This window comes from Cherax quadricarinatus, chromosome 54 (assembly GCF_038502225.1).
Source record: "Cherax quadricarinatus isolate ZL_2023a chromosome 54, ASM3850222v1, whole genome shotgun sequence".
Lineage (NCBI taxonomy): Eukaryota > Metazoa > Arthropoda > Malacostraca > Decapoda > Parastacidae > Cherax > Cherax quadricarinatus.
Window position 1 is genome coordinate 15,547,866 of NC_091345.1, and position 20,449 is coordinate 15,568,314.

Below are 20,449 nucleotides of genomic sequence, written 5' to 3' on the forward strand. Positions count from 1 at the left end.
ATATCCGCACAAGACTAACACAAGACCTGACTAAGAAATCCTAAACAGTAATAACAAGCACAAAACTGAGACAACTCTTGCTAGGTTTCATTCATACCCCCCTGGAGTGACAAGGAATGTTCCCTCTGTGGTTAATTCTTCTCAACAGTGGAGACTCAACCAGCGATCCTAGAGCCTAGACCTGGGGTGGGGAATCTGCGGCCTTCTGGATGACTTAGAATCACAATTTTTCTTGAAGTTATTATAATTAACTTTTTACAAAATAACCTATATTTAGCAGCATATCTAATCAAAATTTCTCGAATGCGGCCTTATAAGATACAGCTAACTTGAATGCGATGCGATTTTCCAACGAGTTCCCCACCCCTGATCTAGACAAATGAGAGGTATACTTTAGATAAAGCGGTTTAGATAAAGCGCGGATCTGTGAGTGAACAATTTCTACCTCTTTTTCTATTAAAAGTAACTGGTCAGCACAGAGTGGAGAATAAAAGCTGCAGTACTATATGTGGAATGTTATTATTACATCGTATTCACTAGGAAGCGCTAACCATTTAATAGTTTTCCTGTTATATTCACGCATGATGATTTTTCTGCTATACTCCATCATACAGATCGGCTTTCCTCTTATGCTCCATTTCTAAGAATGGTTTTTCTCTTACATTCCATCAAACATATTTCATCCAACAGGATGATTTGTTTTTTGCTGTGCTCCTTCACACATGATAATTTTCCTTTTATACTCCGTCACACATGATGGTTTGCCTGTCACGAAGGATGGTTCACACACCTGTGATTTATCTGTGATATGTTTCGAGGTTTTCCCACTCCCGCAGCCTGGTCATGAGCCAAATCAATAAAGTCTTTCAGTTTTAGACAGTGATGGAGAAGAGCATATACATGTAGCCAGTGACACTGCCTGTCTTTTTATGATCGCTTAAGTGGAGTTTACCTGGAGTCGCTTCCGGAGGCCAGCGCCCCGGCGGCCTGATCCCAGACTAGGCCTCCTGATTGCTGGCCTGATCGATTAAGCTGTTAGTATCCAACGCCCCTCAGTCCAACGTATGCACCACAACTCGGCTCATCAGGAACTGCTTGAGGAATATGTCGAGCACCCTCTTGAAGACAACTAGGGGTTTGCTGGTAATATCCCTAATGTAGATGAATGGTTCAGAGAACCGACATGTTGATAGATTAGACACATGTGCAACTCTTGGGTATCTTTATTGAGGAAACGTTTCGCCACACAGTGGCTTCATCAGTCCATACATAGGAGAAACTTGAAAAACAGGAGGAGAAAGAGGTAATCAGTCCCTCAACCTTGAGTCGATGTGTTCAGTCCATCAATCTTGAATCTATTCAAGATTGATGGACTGAAGATACCCAAGAGTTGCACATGTGTCTAATCTATCAATATCCCTAATGCATGAAGGGAAGGTGTGAAGAGTCGTTGGTCCCTTAACACTTATTGAGTTCTCTCTCAATGTACTCATCACTTCTGTACTCTTCCCTGGAGGTATCCTGCCAGCTAAGCCTCATGTGCTCGTAAGTAGTAACTTCAGTATGCAGGTTTGGGAATAATCCCTCCAATATCTTCCAGGTTGTCGAATTATGCATCTTTCTCGCCTAGGTTCTAAGGAGTGCAGTTTTGTGGACTTCTTAAGCACCAAAGAGTTTCAAGTAACAACCATAAATAAGCATATATGAGTAACATTCTGTTTCTCACCCTGACAGAGATATACACAAGAACGAAGGGCATTAGATTTTTAAGGATGTTAATACGCAAATATAAGCTCCACTGCTTCCTACCCTGACAAAGACGGAGATACAAATTATGAACAAGAGAAGCAAGAGAGGGGAAGGAAGCACAGAGGGGAAATAGCACAAAGATTTAAGAGGAAGAGAGGAAAGAGTGGAGGGAGAAGGAAGAGGCGAAACAAAGACGAGAGATGAGACACGGGTGGAGGGAGATGCATCAACACACAAGAGGGAACACGAGGAAGTGAGAGAGCAAGTGAAAGGAGAGTGAAGCCATGCGGGGACAAAAAAAAAAAAAAGAGAACTGAAGGGAAGATAAGAAAAAAGTATGAGGAGGAGGAGGAGACAGAGGATGCAGGATAATAAAAGGAGAGGGAAGATGACGAGACACTGGGAGTAAGAAGCAAGGTGAGTACAAAGAAGTGAGAAGAGAGGAGAGTGAGGGAATGAGAACGGAACAGAGGGAGTGAGGAGAGGGAGTGAGGAAAAAAAAAGAGTGCAAAGGGGGAAAAGAATGAGAAGAGGAGAGAATGTAAAAGTAAGAGGGATATTTTACCTGGAGTAGCTTCCAGAGGTCACAGCCCGTGCACCCCGGTCCCAGACCAGGTCTCTTGGCTGTTGACTTGATCGATCAAGCTGTTTGTGCCCGTCACCGGCAGTCAAACGTATGCACCACAACCGGGCTTATCATGAACTGTTTTAAGGGCGTTGAAGCGTCGTGGTACCATAACACTTACTGAGTTTTCTCTCAGTGTATTTACTGCTTCCCTGCTGTTCACAGGAGGTATCCCGCACTGTCTGCCACGTCTCTTGTGTTCTTACGTATTAATTTCGGTGAATAGGTCTGGGACGCATCCCTCCAGTACTTTCCAGGGAAGATAAAGCTGATATGTCAAATTGTGACCGGTAAATATTTAATGTTTATAAGAAAAGGTCCGGCAACAGCCCCTGGCAATGATGGTATCGCCCACGGGATAACTGAAGCTCTTACTAAAGTCAAAGAAAATTTGACGTGCACATTTAATTGGTCATATTTTTCAAGAGACATCCACCCAAAATGGAAGGACTCTACCGTCATCCCTATGCCTAAAGAGAGACAGATTCGTACAGGCCTGTCACTTACGTCATGTTTATTTAAAATGTTAGAAATTATAGTACTGAACAGATTATTGTATAAGACAGAAGACAAATTAGACTCGTTCTTAAATGTTTTCATAGCATCACGAAACAGAGAAGGATATGAAAATGTTAGCAAGAAAAACTAACATACAATGCAAATGCTTGAGGAGGAGATAAGGTGTAATGAAGGTGGGTTCCACGGTGGAAGGAGGAGGCTGAGTCCTTGTGTGGTGCACTCAGATAACAGCCTCTGCTCGTAAGATGTCCACCTGCATTATGTGACACTAGTGAAGCAGCCTTGAGACGCATACTCACGATACAACGTCCCGTGTGTGTGTGTGTGTGTGTGTGTGTACTCACCTAGTTGAGGTTGCGGGGGTCGAGTCCGAGCTCCTGGCCCCGCATCTTCACTGATCGCTACTAGGTCACTCTCCCTGAGCCGTGAGCTTTATCATACCTCTGCTTAAAGCTATGTATGGATCCTGCCTCCACTACATCGCTTCCCAAACTATTCCACTTACTGACTACTCTGTGGCTGAAGAAATACTTCCTAACATCCCTGTGATTCATCTGTGTCTTCAGCTTCCAACTGTGTCCCCTTGTTACTGTGTCCAATCTCTGGAACATCCTGTCTTTGTCCACCTTGTCAATTCCTCTCAGTATTTTGTATGTCGTTATCATGTCCCCCCTATCTCTCCTGTCCTCCAGTGTCGTCAGGTTGATTTCCCTTAACCTCTCCTCGTAGGACATACCTCTTAGCTTTGGGACTAGTCTTGTTGCAAACCTTTGCACTTTCTCTAGTTTCTTCACGTGCTTGGCTAGGTGTGGGTTCCAAACTGGTGCCGCATACTCCAATATGGGCCTAACGTACACGGTGTACAGGGTCCTGAATGATTCCTTATTAAGATGTCGGAATGCTGTTCTGAGGTTTGCTAGGCGCCCATATGCTGCAGCAGTTATTTGGTTGATGTGCGCTTCAGGAGATGTGCCTGGTGTTATACTCACCCCAAGATCTTTTTCCTTGAGTGAGGTTTGTAGTCTCTGACCCCCAATCTTCATGACTTTGCACTCGGTGGGATTGAACACCAGGAGCCAATTGCTGGACCAGGTCTGCAGCCTGTCCAGATCCCTTTGTAGTTCTGCCTGTGTGTGTGTGTGTGTGTGTGTGTGTGTGTGTGTGTGTGTGTGTGTGTGTGTGTGTGTGTGTGTGTGTGTGTGTGTGTGTGTGTGTGTGTGTGCGTGTGTGCGTGTGTGTGTGTTTGCGCGCGCGCTACGTATCTCTGTCTCTTGGTCCTAACTTTGGCTCAAACATTAGAAATTGCATATTTACTCAAGTTTGCAGATCGCGTCTCGACTCTGGGTTCCGCATCTTAGCGTTCGTTAATCAACATTTCTGGTCTCTAGCGTCATAAGCCTTGTCTTACCTACTCTTGAAACAGTCTAGGGATTTCTCTTTCACTACCTCTTAATCCACAGCATTCCATTTTCCTCCAGAAATATTTCTAAATTCCAAGTCTCTCATTTTTGTTTTAGTTACTATCTATGTTTCCTTGTCTTTGCTTCTCGCATGTCAAAAAGCCTGGCCTATGGCCGGGCTCCGAGAGTAGTGAAACTCTCGAAACTCTTCAAAGGTATATCATTTCTGGAAAAGTGCCTTGATTTTATTCTAATAATAGAAACTGGGTAACTCTTCCTAGTTCGCGAGTTTTCGAGTGTGAACAATAAAAAATTAATTCAAGTTCCGCATTATTTTACATAAAAGTGCCCTCGGCATTACAATGTTTGCAGCTCATCAGCGGAACCAACTTAGCACTGTCACACACATACTGCGATTCTCTTAAGACTTCCATTCCACACTTACCTCGTGAAACAATACAGTACTTGATGATCATAATAATAATAATAATAATAATAATAATAATAATAATAATAATAATCTTTATTTCTATAAATACATGTACAAGGTATACAGGCCTCGCTGACATCAATGATATACTACTAGTATATAGAAAGCACTTTGTTATACACAGCATTTCGAGCAAATTAGGTCAGTTTTATTCTCAGGATGCGACTCACACCAGTCAACTAATACCTAGGTACCTATTTTATTGATAGATGAACAAGAACAGCCGGTGTCTTAAGGAAGAACGTCCTAATGTTTCCACTCGTACCGGCGATCGATCCCCGGACCTCTGTGTGTGAGCTGAGTGCACTAGTAATCAAGCTATGGGACACCATAATAATGGTCCAGGAGAGACCAAAATATTGACTGGTTTTCACTTCCAGAAGAGTCTATGAAGACACATTATTCATAAAAAAATATTTTTCCCCCCCTACACAGTTCAGGGATAAGAATTTTATAACATTAACTTTTATGTACAATATCAGTATATTGTAACTAAGGTTTACAACATTCAAAAAAAAAAATACTCGAGATTAGCTGTAATTTGGTATGCATAATCGTAAATGGCAGTTGCAGCTGCAAAGACTGCGATGCATGACTATTGAAACAGCCAAGGATGGGTTGATATCTCCAATGAATTGTCAGCTATTTGGGCCGATCCATACTACCATTAAACAGGATGGCCCCCGGTTCATAACGTTTTGCTAATGAAGCAGCTTTCAATTATACCCTACAATAAATAAAATATTCATCTCTCACTATGACCTAAGGACGAAAATATTTTAAGGTAAGTAATGCGTGTACTTTATACACATTTTTAGGCATAGCTCTAGTGCTTACTTAATATATAATAGTGTAAACAGGATATCAGGCTTTTATATGCATTTGAAAGGGCAAAATACTATGTTTCAATTTACAGCGATTTTAGCTTAAGCCGTTTAAGCGGGGCCCTCCTGTATCGCTATGTATACTAAGAGGATGACTAGCTCTGCCTACCAGCTTCAGGGAAAAATTTCAATCCATACATTTCTGAGTGCTCAACTTCCAACTTGCCTTCACTATTTAAATTTGTTGTGACCAATTCTATGCGGTCTAAATTAACTGTAACACTGAAGCTACTTCTCCAGTGTGTGTGTGTGTGTGGGTGTATATATATATACATATATATATATATATATATATATATATATATATATATATATATATATATATATATATATATATATATATAGCAAACATTACAGTTTTAGGTCCAACAAAGTTAGTCCAAACTAGTTTTTCTGAGTTCCGACGAGCAGCTCCTCTATACAAAACAGGAAATAAAAACTCGTTTTTCGTGAGACAAAAGCTGGTGTGACAGAAAACACGCGACCTTGACAACCACCCAGACGGGAAGACAGGTTCACTCAGGGAATATTCCAGCAACAACGGCAGACAGGTTCACACAAGAACGGAATACAGGGTTCATACAACAACGTCAGACACCTTCACACAATAACGTCATACACCCCCTCACACAACATACATCCCCCTCACACATCATACACCCCCCTCACACATCATACACCCCTCACACATCATACACCCCGTCACACAACATCATACACCAATCACGCAACAACGTCACCCCCATCACACAACGTCATACACCCCTCACACAACAACGTCAGACACCTTCACTTAACAACGTCAGACACCTTCAGACAACAACGTCAGACACCTTCACACAACAACTTCAGCCACTTTCACACAACAACGTCAGACACCTTCACAGAACAACGTCAGACACCTTCACACAACGTCAGACACTTTCACACAACAACGTCAGACACCTTCACACAACGTCAGACACCTTCACACAACAACGTCAGACACATTCAGACAACAACGTCAGACACCTTCACACAACAACTTCAGCCACTTTCACACAACGTCAGACACCTTCACACAACAACGTCATACACCCCTCACACAACAACGTCAGACACCTTCACACAACAACGTCATACACCCCTCACACAACAACGTCAGACACCTTCACACAACAACGTCAGACATCTTCACACAACAACGTCAGACACCTTCACACAACGTCAGACACCTTCAGACAACAACGTCAGACACCTTCACACAACAACGTCAGACACCTTCACAGAACAACGTCAGACACCTTCACACAACGTCAGACACCTTCACACAACAACGTCAGACACCTTCACACAACAACGTCAGACACCTTCACACAACAACTTCAGCCACTTTCACACAACGTCAGACACCTTCACACAACAACGTCATACACCCCTCACACAACAACGTCAGACACCTTCACACAACAACGTCATACACCCCTCACACAACAACGTCAGACACCTTCACACAACAACGTCATACACCTTCACACAACAACGTCAGACATCTTCACACAACAACGTCAGACACCTTCACACAACAACGTCAGACACCTTCACACAACAACGTCAGACACCTTCACACAACAACGTCATACACATTCGCACAACAACGTCAGACACATTCGCACAACAACGTCAGACACCTTCACACAACAACGTCAGACACCTTCACACAACAACGTCAGACATCTTCACACATCAACGTCAGACACCTTCACACAACAACGTCAGACACCTTTACACAACAATGTCAGACACCTTCACACAACAACGTCAGACACCTTCACACAACAACGTCAAACACCTTCACACAACAACGTCAGACACCTTCACACAACAACGTCATACACCTTCACACAACAACGTCAGACACCTTCACACAACAACGTCAGACACCTTCACACAACAACGTCAGACACCTTCACACAACAACGTCAGACACCTTCACACAACAACGTCAGACACCTTCACACAACAACGTCAGACACCTTCACACAACAACGTCATACACCTTCACACAACAACGTCAGACACCTTCACACAACAACGTCAGACACCTTCACACAACGTCAGACACCTTCACACAACAACATCATACACCTTCACACAACAACGTCATACACCTCTCACACAACAACGTCAGACACCTTCATACAACAACGTCAGACACCTTCACACAACAACGTCAGACACCTCAGACAACAACTCAGACACCTTCACACAACAACGTCATACACCTTCACACAACAACGTCAGACACCTTCACACAACAACGTCAGACACCTTCACACAACAACGTCAGACACCTTCACACAACAACGTCAGACACCTTCACACAACAACGTCAGACACCTTCACACAACAACGTCAGACACCTTCACACAACAACGTCAGACACCTTCACACAACAACGTCAGACACCTTCACACAACAACGTCAGACACCTTCACACAACAACGTCAGACACCTTCACACAACAACGTCAGACACCTTCACACAACAACGTCAGACACCTTCACACAACAACGTCAGACACCTTCACACAACAACGTCAGACACCTTCACACAACAACGTCAGACACCTTCACACAACAACGTCAGACACCTTCACACAACAACGTCAGACACCTTCACACAACAACGTCAGACACCTTCACACAACAACGTCAGACACCTTCACACAACAACGTCAGACACCTTCACACAACAACGTCAGACACCTTCACACAACAACGTCAGACACCTTCACACAACAACGTCAACACCTTCACATAACAACGTCAGACACCTTCACACAACAACGTCAGACACCTTCACACAACAACGTCAGACACCTTCACACAACAACGTCATACACCTTCACACAACAACGTCATACACCTCTCACACAACAACGTCAGACACCTTCACACAACAACGTCAGACACCTTCACACAACAACGTCAGACACCTTCACACAACAACGTCAGACACCTTCACACAACAACGTCAGACACCTTCACACAACAACGTCAGACACCTTCACACAACAACGTCAGACACCTTCACACAACAACGTCAGACACCTTCACACAACAACGTCAGACACCTTCACACAACAACGTCATACACCTTCACACAACAACGTCAGACACCTTCACACAACAACGTCAGACACCTTCACACAACAACGTCAGACACCTTCACACAACAACGTCATACACCTTCACACAACAACGTCAGACACCTTCACACAACAACGTCAGACACCTTCACACAACAACGTCAGACACCTTCACACAACAACGTCAGACACCTTCACACAACAACGTCAGACACCTTCACACAACAACGTCAGACACCTTCACACAACAACGTCAGACACCTTCACACAACAACGTCAGACACCTTCACACAACAACGTCAGACACCTTCACACAACAACGTCAGACACCTTCACACAACAACGTCATACACCTTCACACAACAACGTCAGACACCTTCACACAACAACGTCAGACACCTTCACACAACAACGTCAGACACCTTCACACAACAACGTCAGACACCTTCACACAACAACGTCAGACACCTTCACACAACAACGTCAGACACCTTCACAAAACAACGTCATACACCTTCACACAACAACGTCAGACACCTTCACATAACAACGTCAGACACCTTCACACAACAACGTCAGACACCTTCACACAACGTCACACACCTTCACACAACAACGTCAGACACCTTCACACAACAACGTCACACACCTTCACACAACAACGTCATACACCTTCACACAACAACGTCAGACACCTTCACACAACAACGTCGTACACCTTCACACAACAACGTCAGACACCTTCACACAACAACGTCAGACACCTTCACACAACAACGTCAGACACCTTCACACAACAACGTCAGACACCTTCACACAAAAACGTCAGACACCTTCACACAACAATGTCAGACACCTTCACACAACAACGTCAGACACCTTCACACAACAACGTCAGACACCTTCACACAACAACGCCACACACCTTCACACAACAACGTCAGACACCGTCACATAACAACGTCAGACACCTTCACATAATAACGTCAGACACCTTCACACAACAACGTCAGACACCTTCACACAACAACGTCAGACACCTTCACACAACAACGTCAGACACCTTCACACAACAACGTCAGACACCTTCACACAACAACGTCAGACACCTTCACACAACAACGTCAGACACCTTCACACAACAACGTCAGACACCTTCACACAACAACGTCAGACACCTTCACACAACAACGTCAGACACCTTCACACAACAACGTCAGACACCTTCACACAAAAACGTCAGACACCTTCACACAACAACGTCAGACACCTTCACACAACAACGTCAGACACCTTCACACAAAAACGTCAGACACCTTCACACAACAATGTCAGACACCTTCACACAACAACGTCAGACACCTTCACACAACAACGTCAGACACCTTCACACAACAACGCCATACACCTTCACACAACAACGTCAGACACCTTCACATAACAACGTCAGACACCTTCACACAATAACGTCAGACACCTTCACACAACAACGCCATACACCTTCACACAACAACGTCAGACACCTTCACACAACAACGTCAGACACCTTCACACAATAACGTCAGACACCTTCACACAACAACGTCAGACACCTTCACACAACAACGTCAGACACCTTCACACAACAACGTCAGACACCTTCACACAACAACGTCAGACACCTTCACACAACAACGTCAGACACCTTCACACAAAGAACACATTCAAATACAATAAAAGTGTGGTATAAACCTTGGTAATAAATACCGACAAGTTGGTTTAGAAAGACACGTAAGCAAACACTATAACATATTTATTAGAAAACGTTTCGGTCCTGGGACCTTGATCACTTCTAACATACAGAGGTAGAAAGACATTATATATAGGCGGAGAGTGAGGTGTGACGCACGTGACCTGAGGAATGTCATAAGAACATAAGAATGGAGGAACACTGTAGAAGGCCTACTGGCCCATGCGAGGCAGGTCCTTATCAAAACAACCTCTGCCTATGATGAGGACGGGTAGACGATGAAATCATGTGACTCCTGTGTTGTTGGGTTGGTGCTGCTTAAGTATCATGTTTGCCAATGTTTTTGAAATTTTGTAGTTTCCAGTGTTGCGTTCTATAGTGTCGGTGACGGCGATTAGTGAGGCTTCTAGGCACCGTCGGCGTCTGAGGTCTGGTTCTGTGAGAACGAGTTGTGCCTCATTCCAGTTCATCAAATGCCCCGTGGAGTCTCTGTGGAGGACACATGCGTACCTTACATCGTCTCTGTTAGAGGCATTTCGATGCTCATTCAGGCGGACTGCAAGATCTCTGCCTGTCTCGCCTACATATTTCTTGGGACAGAACCCACAGGGGATAGTGTAGACGCCTGCTGTAGAAGTTAGTGTTTGCTTACGTGTCTTTCTAAACCAACAATAAAAGTGTACAATTATCTTTAAGACAAAGTGTAATTTAATTACTTATGACTGCTAATTTTATTTGTATTTTTAAAGAGCTTAGAGATCAGAGAAATATACGGACATACTGTTTACTACCAGCTGTAACTGTTAGTTTATTTTTTCATCCCATGATTTAAAGCGTCACATCATCATTATTATGGCAGGAGACAACACACAAAGTCAATTAGATACAGCATCACAAGATGATGCTGTTGCAGCCCAATCATTCACTTGAAATGGAATGTTAGGGCATAGGCTTTATTTGCATAAGGTGCAACTCAATATATATATCTCATTTTATCTACTGGGCTAATAGAGTAGGGTCCAGCTGTTTTTTAAGTGTTGGACTTCTCTCTTCCAGTATTTAAGAGTGCTTATCTTGATTTTTAGTAGGTTTCTCCTAAGGCAAATCTTATTGGCCTAAAACTCTGATGTAACTATAGGGCATATGTGATTAGTTATTTTGAGTTCAAGTGGAGTACCAAGTTTTTAGGAAATCTAACAGGAAAAACAGGTTGAGAACGTTCGAGAGCCGGGAAGGGATCTAATGGTCTGCAACATAACAAGAGACTACGCGTCTATTGCGAGTACTTGTCCAGTTTGCTCACTGACACCACCTTACACTCAGTAACACTGACCTATTCCTTTATAGTAAGATGTTGAATAATCTCAGTTGCAAAATGTGTGTGTGTGTGTGTACTCACCTAGATGTGCCTTCAGGGGTCGAGTCACAGCTCCTGGCCTCGCCTCTTCATTGGTCGCTACTAGGTCACTCTTCCTGCTCCACGAGCTTTATCATACCTGTTCTTAAAGCTATGTATGGATCCTGCCTCCACTACATCACTTCCCAGACTATTCCACTTCCTGACAACTCTGTGGCCGAAGAAATACTTCCTAAGATCCCGGTGATTCATCTAAGTCTTCAACTTTCAACTGTGACCCCTTGCTGCTGTGTCTCATCTATGGAACATCCTGTCTCTGTCCACCTTGTCAACTCCTCTCTGTATTTTATATGTCGTTATCAAATTCCCCCTATCTCCCCTGTCCTCCAGTGCCGTCAGGTCGATTTCTCTTAATCTCTCCTCATAGGACATGCCCCTTAGCTCTGGAAATAGTCTTGTTGCAAACCTTTGCACTCTTCCTAATTTCCTTACGTGCTTGGCTAGGTGTAGGTATCAAACTGGTGCTGCATACTCCAATATAGGCCTAACGTACACGGTGTACAGAACCATGAACGATTCCATATTGAGATGTCGGAATGCTATTCTTAGGTTTGCTAGGCGCCCATATGCTGCAGCAGTTATTTGGTTGATGTGCGCCTCATGAGATGTGCCCGGTGTTATACTCACCCCAAGATCCTTTTCCTTGAGTGCAATTTGTAGTATCTGGCCCTCTAGACTGTACTGCGTCTTCGGTCTTTGCCCTTCCCCAATCTTCAAGACTTTGCATACGTTAGCGTCGCCGAGCTCTCAGTAGTAGTAACCAGTTACCAGTAACCAGTTACCAGTAACCTGTCCGTTGACTCAACGACCAACCGTCTTGAGTCACGGTCTGTGCTGAGCTGACACTATTTTCAAAAGACCCACTACGGGGTACTGGCCAGCCGGCTAGTCAGTTTGACGAGTGTAACCAAGGAGACAGGTAACGGCTGCGGGTTCTCTCCACATATCTACGATTATACGTAATAACAGCCTACGTGAGTATTTCTACCCTAATCCACGTATCGAACTCCCACATGATACTTAGTGGGGTTGAACTCCAGGAGCCAGTTTCTGGATCAGGTCTGCAGTCTGTCCAGATCCCTTTGTCGTTCTGCCTGGTTCTCGTCTGACTGAATTCTTCTCATCAACTTCACATCATCTGCAAACAGGGACACTTCGGAGTCTATTCCTTCCGTCATGTCGTTCACATGCACCAGAAACAGCCCCTGTCGTAAGACTGACACCTGTGGAACCCCGCTTGTCACAGGCGCCCACTCTGACGCCTCGTCACGTGTGAGAGAGAGAGAGAGAGACTAAAATCTTCTAACAGGTGAGGTGTTCATTTAGTGGTAAACTTCATAATGTTTTCCTTATCCTTCTCACCTTGATCCCCACTTATATTTTGTCACCTTATTATAAAAAGATTATTACTACACAAGAGTGGAAAAGCGGTTGACTCTGTGATGTGAAGATAGTGGTGAACCAGTGCAATGATTAACCAATGGCTGGAATAAAGTTATTTACCCTGACCTAAGACAATAACTATAAGTTGTTGGTAGATTTTGGGTGATACCTAAGTTGTTTTATGCCGATGACACACTTTTTGGGGGAGATATTGAAAAGCATGGGCAAAGACTGGTGTAAAAATATCGGAGGGTATATAAAAAGAAGGAATTTAAAATCAAATATAGAGGGAAGCAAGCTAATGATATTACCAAAGAATGGATATTAGATTGGAGAGAGTATGGAGAAAATTAATATACTTAGATTTTGGGGAAGTAAACCTTAGATTAAACGAGGATAAAGGTAAGTGGTGTACTGAAACAACCATGAAAATAAGCTCTACTGTGGGAATCAAAAGGAATATGTAACAGAAAATAATAAGTGTGAGGCATGGACTCTAAACGTGATAACGAGGAGGCTGGAAGCAATGTGTGGTATTAATATTTTGCAAAGAATTCCGAGAGCAGAAATTAAAAGATAGTGTGGGGCTACCACTGGTATACAGTAATTCAGAGGGCTGAGAAGGGAAGGTGGTTTGGGCATGTAGAAAGGATGGAGAAGAATAGGATGACTAAAAGGGTGTATAAATCAAGGGTGAAAGGACAGAGGGGTAGGGGTCGCGCCAAGAATGGTAAGAACATCCAACAGGCTTGCTGGTTCGAGTTAGATCAGAGTAGAGACAAGTGGTTATTATGGCTGGACGTACTGCTGGAGTGTAAGGTAACATTTTTGAAGGGATTCAGGGGTACAGATTACCTTCGATATACCTTTGATAGGTTTCGAGAGTTTATCTACTTCCACACCTGGGCCGGGTCAACCAGGCTATTGCTGCTGGCAGCCCGCTGGCCCACCCAAGCTTTAGTCTTGAAGGCGGGGAGTATAGTGCCTACACTCTGAAGAAAGGGTAGGGATGATGTGATGTCTGAACACGTCTGGCAAGGCAGCTACTGAATGAATATTGGTGACTGTTTTTCCCTTTCATGGATTATAACACCTTGATGGGAGATGGATTGTGAACTATAAAAAGCAACTAAGGGCTAGTCTGATAGCGAAGGCAGAGGACACATGTTACAATGAGTCATATCATCACGAGGGCAGATGACATACGCTTCAGTGAGTCATAGCATCATGAGGGCAGATGACACATGTTTCCATGAGTCATAGCATCACGAGGGCAGATGACACCGTCTCTACACCAGAGCCACAACAGATGACACAAGTCTCTATGCCAGTCACAGCATCACGTGAAACAGATGACACACGCACATCATCCCGGGGGACAGGGGATGACATAAAGGTGGCCTGATTGACTGCCTTTTCTTACGCACTCTTCCAGGAACCTCTAATTGACCCACTGGCCTTCAGTGATCACCAGGGACATCATAATCAGTATATGTGTGTGTGTGTGTGTGTGTGTGTGTGTGTGTGTGTGTGTGTGTGTGTGTGTGTGTGTGTGTGTGTGTGTGTGTGTGTGTGTGTGTGTGTGTGTGTGTGTGTGTGTGTGTGTGTGTGTGTGTGTGTGTGCGCGTGTGTGTGTGTGTGTGTGTGTGTGTCGTGCTGAATAGGTAAAACTTGCGATTTTGGCTTAAATTGCAACGCTCTTCATGCCGAATAAGGCAAGCGAAAATGTGTGTATGCAATGATTTCGCAAAAATCATTCTGAACCTAACGAAAAAAAAAAATTCACTGTGCTTGTTTATTATTAAATTATTGTAAACTGGATTGGATTTGGCTAAATTAAATTGCGCTCGTTATAATAAGGATAGGTAAGTTTTCTATGGTTCTTTTGGTACAAAATTATTAATTTTTACATTAACATAAATGAAAAAATATATATCTTTAAACGTATAAGATAAAAATTTAGAAAGGACTTAATTCTAAGCGAGTTCTTGCCAACTGACCAGTTTCATCTATTCGGCACCACACACACACACGATCAGTGAAGAGGCGGGGTCAGGAGCTGAGTCTCGACCCCTGCAACCACAATTAGGTGAGTACACACACACACACACACACACACACACATCCACACACACCCACACACCCACACACACCCACACAGACACACATCCACACACACACACACACACACACATATATATATATATATATATATATATATATATATATATATATATATATATATATATATATATATATATACATACATAAACACAGCAAACATTTGAATCCATACAAGGTATCAAAAGCAATTACAACATAACTAGATCATGGCTGTACTGAAGTGGGTGTATGCGCGCGTGTCTCTTCGCACATTTGCGCATATGTATATGCTGGTGTTGAGCTCCAGCACTTGGGCCAGGCAATTTTAGTTCGATATCATGATCTAGATATTTACTGTATTTGTTTTTGAAACCTATATGGTGTCGTCTTTACCGTGGCCTAACAATATAACAGCGATCCCTATATAGACAACCAAGCATGTGAGACAAGCCTGCTCGTCGAGCTGAAAGTTTATCAAGAAGAGATATTCCAAGAGTAGAAGGTAACTATGTTATTCCTCCCTCTCGAGGTTATGGTTTAAGAGTTCACTTATTCCACTCAAGGGAAGGCGATGGTGGTGGTATTTTGTTTGTCAGGAGAAACGGGAACATTCCTCCTGACTTTTAAGTCATATGTAGAACCGCTTTCCCTGTGGGTTACCAGTCTACCCCATACAAAATTACAAATAATAAGATGTGATATTCAACTTCCTTCAAACTACATAAAATATAAAGGAACATTTTTTTTAGTTTCCCAAGATAGTCAAGATGAGGTTCCTCTAAGCAATAAAATCACTGAGCTGCTGCACCGAGATCTCTGAGTAAGATCTTTGGAACACGTTCTATAAATAAATGTGCTGGTCTTTTAATAAGGTCCTTTGTTATAAAAAAAAAATCTGCAAGTACAAAACTGAGTTCACTGCATCACAATCTTAATTAAGAATATCCATATATGCGCAGACCAACACAAAGGCCACTCATCGCAAAACAATAAGATACTGGACAATTATGATACTGTTCACTTGTCCTCTTAACTTATGCTAACATTCACCCCTTCAAAAGCAATAACATTATAACCATAAAACTAAACACACACTAAACATATCGTTCTCACACTCATCAACACAATACATTCACACACATATAATCCTGTTCAGTTAAGCCGTAACATCGCGAGCATTGTGAACATTACAAATGTAATTATATAAGGTATTGATAGAGACCACAAACTGCAAATGAAATTTAAACATTTCGGTAAGTCCTTGACTATTATCAAGCGGCGACTTGATAATGGTCCAGAAAAGACCGAAACGTCGTCATAAGCCTCCTCTCCTAAGTATGGGTTTTTAGTGAATTGTTGCAGCTACGGTATTGTGACTTTCTATTCTTCAAAACACATATAGGTGAATAGTGATTGTAAGCTGGTTTGCAAGATTTACCACACCATGGAGATGAACTCTTCTCCAGGCTGAGAGACTGATAATATCTATTTCTACAAGGTTGATGGACTGATTACATCATCATTACCTTCTCACCTTGCGTTTGACTGAGGAAGTCTACCGTGCAGGCGAAACGTTTCAACAATAAAGATACCCAACTGCTGCACATGTCTTGCTCACAAGTGTTCTCTGATTAGCTTTGTCCTACTCGCTTTGTATCTCATTCCAGCGACATTGTGTGAAGAAATGAACGCAGTTTTTAACGCATATTTCGACGTTTCGGAGCCGCATGAAGCTCGTTCCGAAATATTTCCAAGGTCAACTACAATATGCGAACAAATAACAGATGTTGATGTTAAACTGTGCAGTAACGCAACTGTAAACTCTGTTTTCATACCAGAAAACATCAAACTAAATACCAAAAATCTGGTAACACTTGTCTATGACTTGAAAACAGTTCACCTCAACAGTAATCATCATACCGGGTCTAAGAGAAGCGCTAAACCCGAACCGGTACGGGAATGAAGAATACCACGTTATCAGGTTCCAGTCTAGGCCGGGGGAAAGAGAAAGAGGTTAGCTCCAATTGCCTGGATCCGGAGCTCTTCAGCATCATCAAGGCGCCTTCCTCCCCTTCAAAGTAGGGTCGTCAAAAGAATAATTTTAGCCTCCGTGAATCAACGTTTCTGACGATCACCTCAGATCGACTGATGTGTTTGTTATACCAGACGCACATTTTTCAAGCAAGTTTTAATAACGTCGTAATCCACTATGAAACGTTAAAATAAAAACAAATGGATATTTTTAACTACAATTTTTTTTCCAAAATGCGCCGCATTTCATGACATAACAGACCATTTTTAATATAGGAAATATTACATCTTTGTGATTACATATTTGTAAACAATAATAATCATAAATTATTATTATTATTATTATTAAATGGTATAAATCTCTGTAAGTGATACCGAAAAAAACTGGTTTAAAAAGATATGTGGATAAACATTACCTACCTACCTGGAGGATATTTCGGGGATCAACGCCCCCGCTGCCCGGTCCACGATCAGGCCTCCCACTAAGTAACTAGGGCAGATTTACTAGCCCTAGTGTTCCTTTACCTGTCTTTTTTAAACCAAATATTATAATCTTAGTAAAACTAATACTATTACAATCACAAATAATAATCATAATAATAATAATGATAATAATAATAATAATAATAATAATAATAATAATAATAATAATAATAATAATAATAATAATAATAAAAAAAAAGCCTGATTTTCACAGTTCAATCACAAATAAAAGATGACAAAAGCTGATCCCACGTCAACTACTTATGCAGACTCTTCAGCTTAACTGCTACCAACCAGAATTTGGGTCAGGTAAAATAGTGAGAAGTGTGGTGGTGGTCGAGTGTAATGGAGAGTTGCATGGTGTATACTTACAGTCTGCGGTGGAGAGTTCAAACCACAGTCAGGGATGTGTCCTCAGGGCGAATAAAAAATACTCCTGAGCACGGATGTTTCAGTACGTGTGCGAAACGCTGTAAATTCCAACCTATGAACTCCGATAAACAGAGACTATCTGGACCCGGCTGTTTCCGGTTTACGCAAAACTTTCTGACCGTTTTACAAGGTTTTAACGAGGCATCCATTTGTGACTTTATAAAACCAGGGGAAAAACGGAAAAACCGTGCTAAGACCAGAATAAAACCGTAAATAACTGTAAAACCTAATCACTCGACAAACCACATTCTTGCTTTTTCTTCCAGCGATGCTTCTGTGACAGATATATGATAGTGTGTGATTTAACCATAGTTTACATATGAACACTATAAGAAAAAGTTGTAACCTAAGGAATATAGTCTTCACAGACTACAGAAGCATTGACTTTTCCATTCATATTTCATGTACAATATGTCAAATAAATACTTCTATAAAAGCAATAAGATCACAGTAAACAGGTAATTTTAAAATATGCAAAACAACCACTGTGAAAGATTAGTGAAATTCCAAAGCGCTTGGAATTTCACTACTTTTTCACAGTGGTTGTTTTGCACACTTCTATAAAAATAAAACCCACCGTATTTCTAAGGATTTATATTAATACATACCGATTATATATATATATATATATATATATATATATATATATATATATATATATATATATATATATATATATATATATATATATATATATCCACATGTGGATATAATCCACATGGAGATAAACTCCAGGTGGGTTATTATTTATTATCATAAAGTTAGGTTTGGAATGGATGCGAGAGGAGGGGACTAAGAGGCGGGAGACGATGAGAGAGAAAGAGAGGGGGTCGAGAAAAGGAAGGTGAGATAGAAGGAAGGATAAGAGCAGGGAGGAAAAAGGTGAAGAAAGAATGGGTCTTTTTTTTTAACAAAACTGGATACATCTGTAGTATGCTGCTATCCCATTCAGTGTGATAGTTACACAGTGGAAAGAAAAGCTAGCTCTCTCCCTGTCATGTTCCATCACGCAGGATGATGCTCACACAAGGTGCTGAAATCTGTTAGGCTGAGCTGGGAGACTTCTCTAGTGTCAAACCATACCCTGGCCGGGATTGAACCCGCGGTCATAGATGGTATTTTATACCATTTATTTCCACTGCTGTCAACATGACTCACGAAATCGTAATGACACGATTGCAAACAAACCATACCCCGGCCGGGATTGAACCCTCGGTCATAGTCTCAAAAACTCCAGCCCGTCGCGTTAGCCACTAGACCAGCTAGCCACAATAAGATTCGTCCAACTAGGTATATTTCTACACTATAGGAAGGTTAGCAGAGGCACCACTCTGACCACAAATGCAAGTTTTTACAGACGAATCTCCAGCTAGCGTGGCCGTGACGAACTCTAGCTCAAGTCCCTTCACTGCCGTCAACATGACTCACGAAATCGTAATGACACGATTGCAAACAAACCATACCCCGGCCGGGATTGAACCCGCGGTCATAGAGTCTCAAAACTCCAGCCCGTCGTGTTAGCCACTAGACCAGCTAGCCACAATAAGATTCGTCCAACTAGGTATATTTCTACACCATAGGAAGGTTAGCACAGGCACCACTGTGACCACAAATGCAAGTTTTTACAGACAAATCTCCAGCTAGCGTGGTTTGTTTGCAATCGTGTCATTACGATTTCGTGAGTCATGTTGACGGCAGTGAAGGGACTTGAGCTAGAGTTCGTCACGGCCACGCTAGCTGGAGATTCGTCTGTAAAAACTTGCATTTGTGGTCACAGTGGTGCCTGTGCTAACCTTCCTATGGTGTAGAAATATACCTAGTTGGACGAATCTTATTGTGGCTAGCTGGTCTAGTGGCTAACGCGACGGGCTGGAGTTTTGAAACTCTATGACCGCGGGTTCAATCCCGGCCAGGGTATGGTTTGTTTGCAATCGTGTCATTACGATTTCGTGAGTCATGTTGACGGCAGTGAAGGGACTTGAGCTAGAGTTCGTCACGGCCACGCTAGCTGGAGATTCGTCTGTAAAAACTTGCATTTGTGGTCACAGTGGTGCCTGTGCTAACCTTCCTATGG